This window comes from Camellia sinensis, chromosome 7 (genome assembly GCF_055761805.1).
Source record: "Camellia sinensis isolate YWXY chromosome 7, ASM5576180v1, whole genome shotgun sequence".
NCBI lineage: Eukaryota > Viridiplantae > Streptophyta > Magnoliopsida > Ericales > Theaceae > Camellia > Camellia sinensis.
In genome coordinates this window covers 97,636,118-97,648,407 of record NC_138967.1, presented here as the reverse complement: position 1 = coordinate 97,648,407, position 12,290 = coordinate 97,636,118, and positions in this window count along the sequence as shown.

Here is a 12,290-nt window from a genome sequence, read left to right as displayed (position 1 = left end):
TTTATTAGTATCAATATGTTTCTAAGTACAATTTCAGATTTATTGCACAAATATTAGGAAAAATTACCTATAAATCCTATATGGAGGACCATTTAGTCTTAAGAGTTTTGTTATAGACCATTTAGTCCCATTTTTTTGGCAGGTTTTTTGAGTGTGATTTGATCCCATATAAGTTTACATTAATACCCTTGGTGTGATTGGTTTCCTAAATGATTTATTCTGTTTTGGGGTGGATAAGGAAATGTTAACGTATTGGTGGGGATTCTGATTGATTTACATTGATCTAATTAGTTTCTAAGAGAAGGTTGTGGGGGCATTCAGTGTGGTGTGGGTGATTTCTTCGGGTGGTAACCATTGTCCGTAACAGTGATCATTTCATCGTGCCATTATACTGGGTTTTCCGGTTGTGTATTACGTAGTGCAACTACGATTTGTGGTGCCTATTTGGTGGGTTCGTACTAGTGTGGGTTCTGCCATTGTAACAGGTGAGTGGTTCTTATTTGTTTGGTGTATTTTTACATTTGTATGTTTGTGTGTTCTCAATGGTGTTGATTTTTGGGTGGCCATGTTTGGGTTGTTATGTTTTACTAGTTCATTTTTTGTTCTTGTTTGCTGAATTAATGTGTGGCATGTATGGGTGGGTTGTGTTAGATTAACATCACAAATGCCATGTGGAATGGAAGTTAATGGTTTGTATTTTATGGATTATGTTGCCATTGTAATGGGTTCGGAAATGTCGGTGTCACAGGTATGGATGGTGGAATACTGTTGGTGTGTACTTACGGGCAAAACAATATTGTTGTTCGGTTGTATGGCGCGTTGTCGTTTGCACAGATTGTTGATGATATTTGTGGGAAATTTGATGGGTTGGTACCTGGGGCTGTGTGGTTGTTGTTTGATGTTCCCAGGTATAAGAAGTTTAAGGTTGTTGGTGATGATGACATTCACAACATGTTGTGCCTTGGTAAATCATTCGGACTAAAACACATTGAGGTCCTCATTCAAACACAGAGTGTTAGAGTGGGTGGTAATTGTGGGGTGATTAATTGTATGAAGGATGGTGGAAATGACCAGGATGGTATTCAGAATATTGGTGGAGATGATCAGAGGGATTTGTTACTAACATACTGTCTTAATAGGTATAAGACGTTTTTGTTGACTCAATGGGCGCATGGGATTACCCACGTAGGACAATGTTTTGATGGCAGACCAAATGAATTCCATGAAATTCTATGCAAGTATGCTGTGGAACGTGGATTCCAATTCAAGTACGTTAAAAATGATTATGTTCGCATTACAGTCGTGTGTAAGTTTGCAGAGCCCACAGGGTGTACATGGTCAGTTCATGCGAGGATGTTACCATCAAGTGGTGTGTTATGCATTAAGAGGTCTGATAGCGTGCACACATGTGGCGTTGCTATATGTACTTACAAGAACCAGCGTACGGGTTTTGATTTAGTGTCTAATGTTGTTGCAGATCGGGTGCGTGATCAACCATTGACGCGCCCTACGGATGTGGTGTTTGATTTGAGAAACGAGTATGGATTGGAGATTAGTTACCAGGTGGCATGGTTGGGTGTCGAGAAAGCAAGGGGTGATGTGTATAGGGATCAAACTATGTCATTCGATCAACTCAGGTGGTACAACGATTCTGTTATGGAAAAAAATCCAAACAGTTACATTAACCTTGACTTTGAATAGAATACCAGCCGGAGGTTTGTTCGGTATTTCATTTCATTCCGTACGTGTATAGATGGATTCAAGCATTGTCGGCCTTTGTTGTTTTTGGATGGAACGTTTTTGAGAGGCAAGTTCAAAGGTAATTTGCTTGCCACTATTGCTAAAGACAACAATCAAGGTAATTTCATGGTATCGATATGTTTCAAATTCAAATTACTAAAATAAATTTACCCACGCTATTTTTTTTTCTTTAATAAGGTTGGCATGTTATTGACACCATTTTTGGTATTAGGAAACATATTCACATGGTCATTCACTGTATTTTGAAATTTGTCATATATGACATTACACACACTAGAACCGTTTATTGTTATACGACATTAGACATTGCACAACTTTTTATTGATATGTAATTTCCCTGCCAACAACATTTGAATGTAGGGGTTTCATGTGATTCATGCTTTGTCTGTAGGATTATTTCCTGTGGCATTTGCGGTTGTTGATTCTGAAAATGCAGCCAATTGGGAATGGTTTCTTCAGAATTTGAAACAAGTTATTGGTGGGGGGCAAACTTTGATGTTCATATTTGGCTTATTGCAGTCTATGCCAAAATATTCCCGTCGGCATATCATGCATATTGTTTGTTGCATCTCCAAATGAATCAATGAGACCATATGAAATATGTTAATGCGGCCCACAAAATTGGGTTGATGTGCAAATTGCGGGAATGTGTCTACGCGCCCACTGTTAATTGTTTCAATGAGAAAATTGATGTTTTGAAGAAGTGCAGCCCGGCTGTGATCGAAGGTTTTATGAAAGACTTGGACCCCAAACATTGGGCTAACACGTATTTCAGGTGATACAAGTTCCGGCTAATGGGTTACAATAGTGCACCGTTGTTTTTTTTGGATTTATGTTATTGTGCCTGGCATGTTTAACCATTGATTTCAGTTATTCTCTAGGAGGTAGCAGTACGGTGAAATGTGTTCAAATGCTGCCGAGTCCTTTAACAATTGGGTCAGTAAGGCGCGCCATCTTCCTATTACTCGCCTAGTAGATATGATACGAGTTCAAATAATGGAGTAGATGGTAGGCCGTAGAGTTAAAAGCACGACATGGGCCGACGTATTATGCCCAAAAACGGAGAAGAAGTTGGTGGCGGCGTATAACAACAGCAGGCCATGGTGTGTTAGTTAGGCTAATGACGATGTGTACGAGGTTCACTCCCACCCGTCGGTGTTGGTTGATATGGCTACACAAAAGTGTTCTTGTTTTCAGTGGCAGATAAATGGTTTCCCGTGTTCGCATGCAGTCGTGGCATTCCGTAATAGCGAGAGGAACATATATGATTCCATAGATCGTGCATTCCACATTGAAATGTACCGGTCTTCATACAGCAGAACGATATATCCTATCCCAACAATGGACAAGCCAATTGGTATCCCAGCTGAATATATGATAGCTCCGCTGTAACGCCCCCAAAATAATATAAATAATTCAACTCATAAGAGAAACAGGTATAATGGAATTGGTGTATTTTCATTCATCATAGTTCATATTACAAAAGGATATTACATGCTTCATACATTCATAAATGTTCATTATGAATCTATAGCATGTAATGTCAGTTAATGACAACAAAATAAATACCCTACGGGCTTACATCTTTCCAAGACATTAACTTGGTTACAACAAAAGGGAGTCATAAGTTCCATACATATTAAGCCCAAGGCTTGAAAAAAAAACAATTAAACACAAAATGACAAAAATAGACCCTCCAACCCTTAGGCCTTCCCAAGCTACGTCCTTGGAGGAAGCATATCACCCGTACCTGAAAATGGTTTCCCAAGTAAGGCGAGCCAAAACCCAGTAGAAACAGCCTATCACAATATATGAGATTTAACTAAGATATGAGTGTCAAGTATATATATATATATATATATTCAATTCTTATAACCAAAGAACATCTTATTCACATGACCACACGATACCGGATACCAACGTTCACATCTAGATCCATTCTCATTTATTCATTTCAAATTAGTTCATTTCATTTCAACTCATAGGCCAAGTTTATAATTCTTCAATTAATCTAACTGAGAGTATAACTCAAAGGTTTTCAATCACCACAACAAACATATAAATAGTTCAATCTTGCCATTTTACGAAAATTTTGTCCACGGAATCGGCACCCATGTATACATAAGATTTCGGGACTTTCACTCTAGACACTTTGGGCAACTTAATTTTCAATGGAGTCCATCCCCTATCTCCTCCCAAAACATAGAGTACATCCCATTTCTCCTCCCAAAACATTATACATATACAATGTATTTAAAGACACCGTCATATTCAATGACATTCAACAACACATATTCAATGTCTCAACATACCGTTGTATTCAATGACATAGTTAAATGATTAGTTTCCATTCACATAATCCTCATGCAGTTTCTAACACAATCATAGCTATCCTTCATCGATAGCCTAATACAGATATTTCTAAACAGATATACAATATTTAAAATAGGTAATTCATTAAATTTCCATAGGTGAGTGATTAAACAAATCCAACTACACCATTTATCCATGCATCTTCCCAATTTCACATCTCTCATATCAATTCCATTATTTATACAAAATAAATTATTCCAAGCAAATTAGGGAAAACTTTCTCCTTTTTCCAAATATCAACTCAAAGGCTAAATTTCACCATTTAATCACAAGGGAGCTTCATATTCAAAGCCTCACATTCATTTTGTAACCCAACATGGAAAACCCCTCTTTTTAATTTGGGCTCAAACCCTAGTTTACCCAAAATCACTCCCAACTCTCATCATTTATACACAACAACAAATATCTAGGTTAAAAACCATATTAAGGTGTAGAATATCTGTACCTCAAGAGTAGAAGCCCAAAGGAGAGAAGGAAGAACTTGAAGAATGCCCAAACTCAACTTTGTTCGGATCAAATGGAAGCCCACAAGATGCTCTATCTTTTTAACAAAGGAACTAGGGTTGAGAGATCTCAAAATCTAGGTGTATTTGTAGAGAGAGTATTTTAGAGAGAGAGAGAGTGCCGAATTAGGGTTTTGAGTAAAGGAAAAATCAAAAAGTGATATAAAACTGATATACGCGAGGCTCGCTCAAGCGAAGGAGTTGTCGCTCGACTGACCAGACACAATAAGTGACCTCGCTTGAGCGCAAGAAGTGTCGCTCGAGCATAGAATACAAATCCCCAGAATTTTTGCAGACATAAGACCGTCGCTCGAGGGCAAGAGTTCTCGCTCGAGCGAACAACAACACAACAGACCATCGCTCGAGCAAACAACAATACCCTCCCAGAAAATTTACAGGTCTAAACAAATTACTGGGAGATCACAAATCTCACTCGGGCGCAGGAGTTCTCACTTGAGTGACCAGACACAAAAAGGTGTCCTTGCTCGAGCGAAGAAGCCAAAACCTGGGCAACTTTAATCTAGACCAACTAACAACCAACCTGATCCAAATACGCCTAAGATGTTCCAATACTCAAATTCAAAGGGTGAAAAGAGGAAAGAGGTATAAATACCAATATTAACCATGAGACCTGAGTCTGGGATACAACAAAAGTCGGGTCAAAGACCGGAATTGCTATAACCTCCCCCCCATAAGGAATTTCGTCCGCAAAATTATAAATCAAGTTTCAAAGTCAAGTTTAGCAAATTTTCAAAATGATTACAAACCAATTCTCAACAACATGACCCACCTACCAGTCATTCAATCCCAACACATGATGAACAAATTTGCAATATACCTTTCAACATACATTTTCAATATGTATCTCCTGTAGTTTTAACAAATTTCAATACGTGTATTTCATATTTCCAAAACATATTCAATGTTTATGATAAATTCACATCTCCAAGACTTAAACAACATATACAATATTCATATTAAGCTTGCATTTCTGAAACACATTCAACATATACAATGTTCTTATAATTCAAAACATATACAATATTTTTACAGTTCATGAACAAAACTAAAATTTCAACATATGCTCAAACATCAACAAATAAGTTTGGGTATTTCTCACGGACTTCCAACTCACGCTCCCAAGTTACTTCCTCAATCCCGTGATGTTTCCACAATACTTTGACCAAGGGGGTTGTCTTGCCTCGCAAGACTTGGTCCCGTCTATCAAAGATTCTCACCGGTCTCTCCTCATACGAGGCATCCTCGTCCACCTCTAAGTTGGTCCAATCTAATACGTGCGATGGATCCGGCTCCTACTTTCGGAGCATACTAATATAAAACACGTCATGCACTCTGGAAAGTTGTGGCGGCAATGCAAAAGGATAAGCTACTCCCTCGATCCGCTCAAGGATCTCAAAAGGCCCAATAAACTGAGGGGATAACTTCCCACTCTTTTCAAATCTCATAAGACGCCGCCTAGGTGATATCTTCAAAAAGACGTGATCACTCACCTCAAAAGACAAAGGTCTTCTCCTACGGTCGACGTAACTTTTCTGACAACTTTGGGCTGTAACCAACCTCTCGATAAGTGCAACTTTCTCCGTCATTTCCCCAACCAACTCTGGGCCCAACAAAGGTGCATCACCCATCTCGGCCCAACACACTGGAGATCTACACGGTTGGCCATACAAGGCCTCAAACGGTGCCATACCAATACTCGATTGGAAGTTGTTATTGTAGGCAAACTCCATTAAGGGTAAGTGTCCCTCCCACGACCCCTTAAAGTCAAGGACACAGCCTCGAAGCATATCCTCAAGGATTTGAATAATAATCTCGGACTGCCCATCAGTCTGAGGATGGTAAGCAGTGCTAAAGGTCAGTCTGCAAACTCTGCCACAACCAAGCTGTAAAACGTGGATCTCTATCGAAAACGATCGTCATAGGGACCCTGTGCAACCTCACTATGTCTCTAATATACAGGTCGACAAGATGATCTACTGAATCACTTACGCGCATAGGAATAAAATGCACCAACTTGGTCAATCGGTCAACTACCACCCAAATGGCATCATTACCTCGTTGAGTCCTCAGAAGGCCCATAACAAAATCCATCGTGACATGCTCCCATTTCCACTCAGCTATAGGCAAAGGTTGTAACAAACCCACTGGCCTTTGATGCTCGACCTTCACTTGTTGACAAGTAAGGCATTTCGATACAAATACGACTACATCCTTCTTCATACCCCTTCACCAAAAATGGCGACTAAGATCACGATACATCTTTGTGCCTCCCAGATGCACCGCAAGGCGTGAATGGTGAAACTCTTAGAGTACTTCCTCTCGGCTAGACTTCGACACGAACAAGCAGTCACGGTATCTCATACTCTGGTCGGGATACACTGTCAAGCCTCTTTTTACCTTCCCACTGAAGATCTTCCCTCCTTGCATCAACACACAACCCAAACCTTCTCGTGAAGCATCACAGTATACTGAATAACCCAAACCCCTCTCCAAAATAATCAAGACTGGAGCGGTGGTAAGTTTAACATTAAGCTTTTGGAACGACTTTTCACAAATCTCACTCCACACAAATTTGACCCCTTTTTTCGTCAATCTAGTCAAAGGTGAAGCTAATTTGGAGAAATCCTTCACAAACCGACGGTAATACCCGGCCAACCCCAAGAAACTATGGATCTCAAAAGCATTCTTAGGCTATGTCCAGTCTTGCACTGCCTCTATCTTAGATGAATCTACAGTCACCCCTTCCTCGGATACCACATGGCCTAAGAATTTAACTTCCTTTAGCCAGAACTCACATTTCCAAAACTTAACATATAGCTTGTGGGCTCTAAGCAACTCAAGCACCACTCGCAAGTGTTCTTCGTGCTCCTCCTCTGAGGGTGAATAAATGAAGATATCATCCACAAAGACGACTACAAAACGGTCTAAGAACTCTCGGAAGATTTGGTTCATCAAGTCCATAAATACAGCCGGTGCATTGGTTAGCCCAAAAGGCATCACAAGACACTCATAGTGGCCATATCGAGTACGAAATGCCGTTTTCGGGATATCGTCCTCCCTTACCCTCAACTGGTGGTAACCCGATCTCAGATCTATCTTACAGAAACAATGAGACCCATTCAACTGATCAAATAGGTCATCTATACATGGCATTGGATACTTGTTCTTAACCGTAACCCAGTTTAACTTTCAGTCATCAATACAAAGTTCTAACGCTCCATCTTTCTTTTTAGCAAAGAGAGCCGATGCTCCCCAAGGCGAAGTACTAGGGTGAATGAAACCCTTATCTAATAATTCCTAGAGTTGAATCTTCAACTCACTCAACTCAGCTGGTGCAAACTAGTACGGTGCCATAGAAATCGGCGTCGTGCCAGACACTAGATCAATAGATAACTCGATCTCGCGGTGGGGTGGTAAACTAGCAAGATCCTCCGGAAAAACATCCGAGTACTCGCAAACCACTCTTGGTGTAACATCCCAGATTTTATTACTCGAATATCATTATCCAATCCCTGATTATAGTCCCTTTCCATAATAATAAAAGTGGAAGCAAGAATAAATAGCTAAGCAATAAATGTTCTCTCTCATATGCACGGTGATGAACGGTTCAATTACAATAATTTATAACATGTGCCCTTAGGCTTACATAGAAGAAAATAAAACAAAACAAATAAATAAAAAGGGATCAACCATTACTACAATAAGATGACATTCCGCCTACAAGTAATAGACCCTGTGGTCAATAGATAAGGAGACTCCATGGTCTTGAATAATATTCCAAACTTCTCACCAGAAAAATGGTTAACAACGTGGGATGAATACTAATGTCCAGTAGAGATCCCAATGATTCTAAACAATAGTATAATATAGATATATATGATCATGAATGCTCCAGCTAAATAAATATACATAGATAGTGTTGTTTTGCATATCCAAAATATACATACATACGTATACTTTTCTCAAAGAATCATTCTTTATCATTTCAAGAAAAATCCATTTTTCAGACCTTCGTAACTCATTATTTTCAATTCAAAAGATTTCCAAAACCGAAGTCACATCTCGAATATCACACAATAACCATTTTGGCAACTCTACGACTCATCTTTTATAATCCAAATGATTTCATCACATTGTTTATTTTCAAAATCAAATCCACAATTAATCCTTTATACTCCCGTGCTACTCATTTACATCAACAACACTAATAAACATAACAATTATATTCTCAATAGAATCAATTCCCCCTCATAACACAACTTCAACTATATTCTCAATACATATTTTCGTCAACAATAATCTTTACAAACATACACACATTAGCAATAAAATCTCATAATAAAATAAACAACTTGTGGTCTTGCTAAGCCCCACATTACCATCGTGGTCTCGCCAAGACCCACGTCTGCTTGCTTTACCGGTTGCTAGCCGGAAGGAATGCATTACCTCTATATAGTACAGCCTGCTTTACTGGGTGCTAACCGGAAGGAACGCATTACCTTTATATAGCACATCAGCCTGCTTTACCAGTTGCTAGCCGGAAGGATCGTGTTACCTCTGTATAGCACAGCTATATTCCATAACACGTGCATCTCAATTTCCTTCCATTCATTCACGTATAATTACGTAATTATGCAATTAATCAACAACACATAAGGTTTCATATCAACCTATTTCACATCAATTCCACAACAAGTAATACCATCCTCCACCGATGGCCAAGGACAAAACCTCTAAGCATTTAATAGTAATAGTATAATTTCTTATAAACAAGATAGTGTGATTTTCTCATAACATTTCCATACCTCATTATTACCAATATTGTCTAGAGTTAGATTAACAATTATACCATCTCATAACGTCCACAATTGATTCCACTATTTTTGATCACCCATATTTACAACATAGGCCAATTTCATGATAATCACTTACGTCATTCTCTCTCTACTTTCCATTTCTAGTTCACAATAATTATTACAATCATCTATTAATTACTTTTTAACTATCACATTTTTCAATTTACCAATGACAATACCTAGCTCAACCATTCATAAACATTAACCCTTTTTCATACTACATAACCATCAAATAAAAATTAGGGTTTTTCATTTTAAACTTCACAACTAACTTTTAATAGCATCCATTCATCATATCAATCAAGACATCACAAGATCAACCATTTAAATTTCCTCCTCTTCCCATTTCACATTTCTTATTCGCACAAAAAAATAAAAAAATAAATATAAATATAAATAAAAATAAAAATCAACATGAATCAATATTTATATAAAAAAAATATATCATCTTTTCTTTGCATTCTCATAAACATTACATAAAAAATTAGGGCTTCTTATTTCAACCATCATAAACATGTTCTATTAGCTTAAAACTTCCATAATCAACAACAAAATATAAGATTAAACTATTTGATTCAAAACCCTAAATCTCATCTACATGTATTTCAAAAAAATCACTTATAAACTCATGTTTTTCATGTAATAAAAAGTACCACATATCCATCTATAGTGATATATTGAAAAGAATCAAAAAAATTCCTACCTCAAAATATAAAGAAAGCAAATCCGAAAACGCAAGCTTGCCGGATCAAGAATCCGAGACTACCGGTGTGAAGAGTGCAGCGAGCTCTCCAACTTCTGTTTACAAAGATTGTGTAAAATTTCACTCCAAGGACTCCCACTTTAAACTTAAAGCTTGAGCAATAATGGTGGAAATTGGAGAGAGAGAGAGAGAGAGAGAGGGGGACCAACGAACCAACTCTCTAGGGAAAGAAAAGGAACGCAGCAATAAGGAGAAAAAAAAAAGTTAAAAGGAAAGGGGTGGGGGCAGCCCCACGTGGCTGCCTCCTTTATATATTTATTTTTTTATACAAACATCTATATATATATATATATATATACATCAATTAAAATCATTTTAACAACACTCTAATATTTTATAACATAAAATAATATAATTTGTTTCATCACAAAAATATATTTTCCGATTGATAAAACACATCATAAATTCACATTTCAAACATTTATTATAATACAATATAATAAATGATAACAACTCTCAAAGTGGTACCTTCTATTCACATAACTAAAAGGACCAAACAATTAAACATGTGTTACATGAGCCCAAATTAAATTGATTCTAAATTATGGCTCTTGAATTAAATTTCCACCAATGAACTAAACATGCCCCAAATATATACAAAACTAAACCCAATACATTTTACCTCAAGTCATGATTTTAATATCAAATCTCAACACAAAATTCCATTATAAATTAAACTGAACACTGTTCAATTCATAAATTTTCATAAAATAAATACTTACCGTTAAATTCTGAAATTTTTATTCAACATACTAGACTCTCATAAGAACACCATAAATAAAATATATTTTTTTTTTAATTTCTGAAATCGAAAATTATATTTTTTTTAAAAAAATTATTACAAAATTGAATCATTTTCGCACATAACTTTACACAACACTCCAATCCAAATATTACTCAATTAAATTATACACTGACTATTTAAAATATATATATATATATATATATATATTTTCAGGTCATTACACTTGGCAACTCAACTAGGGCCTCATCACACTCACTACTCAAAAATTTAGCGAGCATACAACTAAGTTCACTCCGTCCACGCAGATCATATACCGGTGATAAACTCTATCCACCTGGTTTCCCAAGAAATAAAAGCAATCGCCGCTCGAGCTACATAGAGTAACCCTCTGACGGTAGCAATCTATAACAGCCCCGTATGACGATGACCAGTCCATACCTAAGATAACATCAAAACTAGTCATATTAAGTAATACAAATGCAAAAGGAAGTCGACGACTGGTGACCTCTATTTCACAACCCCAACACCCCTGTTTCAGAATAATCTTACCACCAATAGGTGACTCTACACAAATAGGAGATGCTAATTGCGCCAACTCCAATCCCAAAACTAATGCAAATGTAGAAGAAATAAAAGAGTGGGATGCACTTGCATCAATCAACAAACTAGCAACTGAATTGCAAAATAAGAAGGTACCTCTCACTACAGAAGGAGCAAGTACAAGATTTGGCGCGGTAACAGCATACACGCGCCCCGTAGGTCTCTAATCTACCTGCTCACCCCTTGGAGCATAAGACTGTTGCACTGACCGAGCCGAAGAGGCTTCCTAATTGGCCCTCAAGGCCTGTGCTGACTGTGTTGGCTAGTGACTCTGTGTCTGCCTCAAGCCAGACGCACCAGGTGTGCCATCCAACTGTGGATAGAATCTCTTCAAGTGCCCCACCTGCCCACACTGATAACAAGTGAGTGGCTAGCCTCTTCTCTGACTCTGACCCTGAGAACGAGCCGAAGATGAAGCTGCTCGCTACCCTCCTCCTCTCTGTGGGCAAGCTGGAGACTTGTGGCCCAACTGACCATATTTGAAATAAGTGATGTCTCCTTGGCCACCTCTCCCAGAACCCGTACTCGGCACTGGAAACGTAGACCTCGAATGCGCTCCTTGGGACTACTGGGGATTAGAACCCCTCTGCCTTTTGTTGCCCCCTTGGTTATCTTGACTCCTCCTAGAGCCTCACATTCTCTCCTCCTCTGCATGCATGATAGTCTCT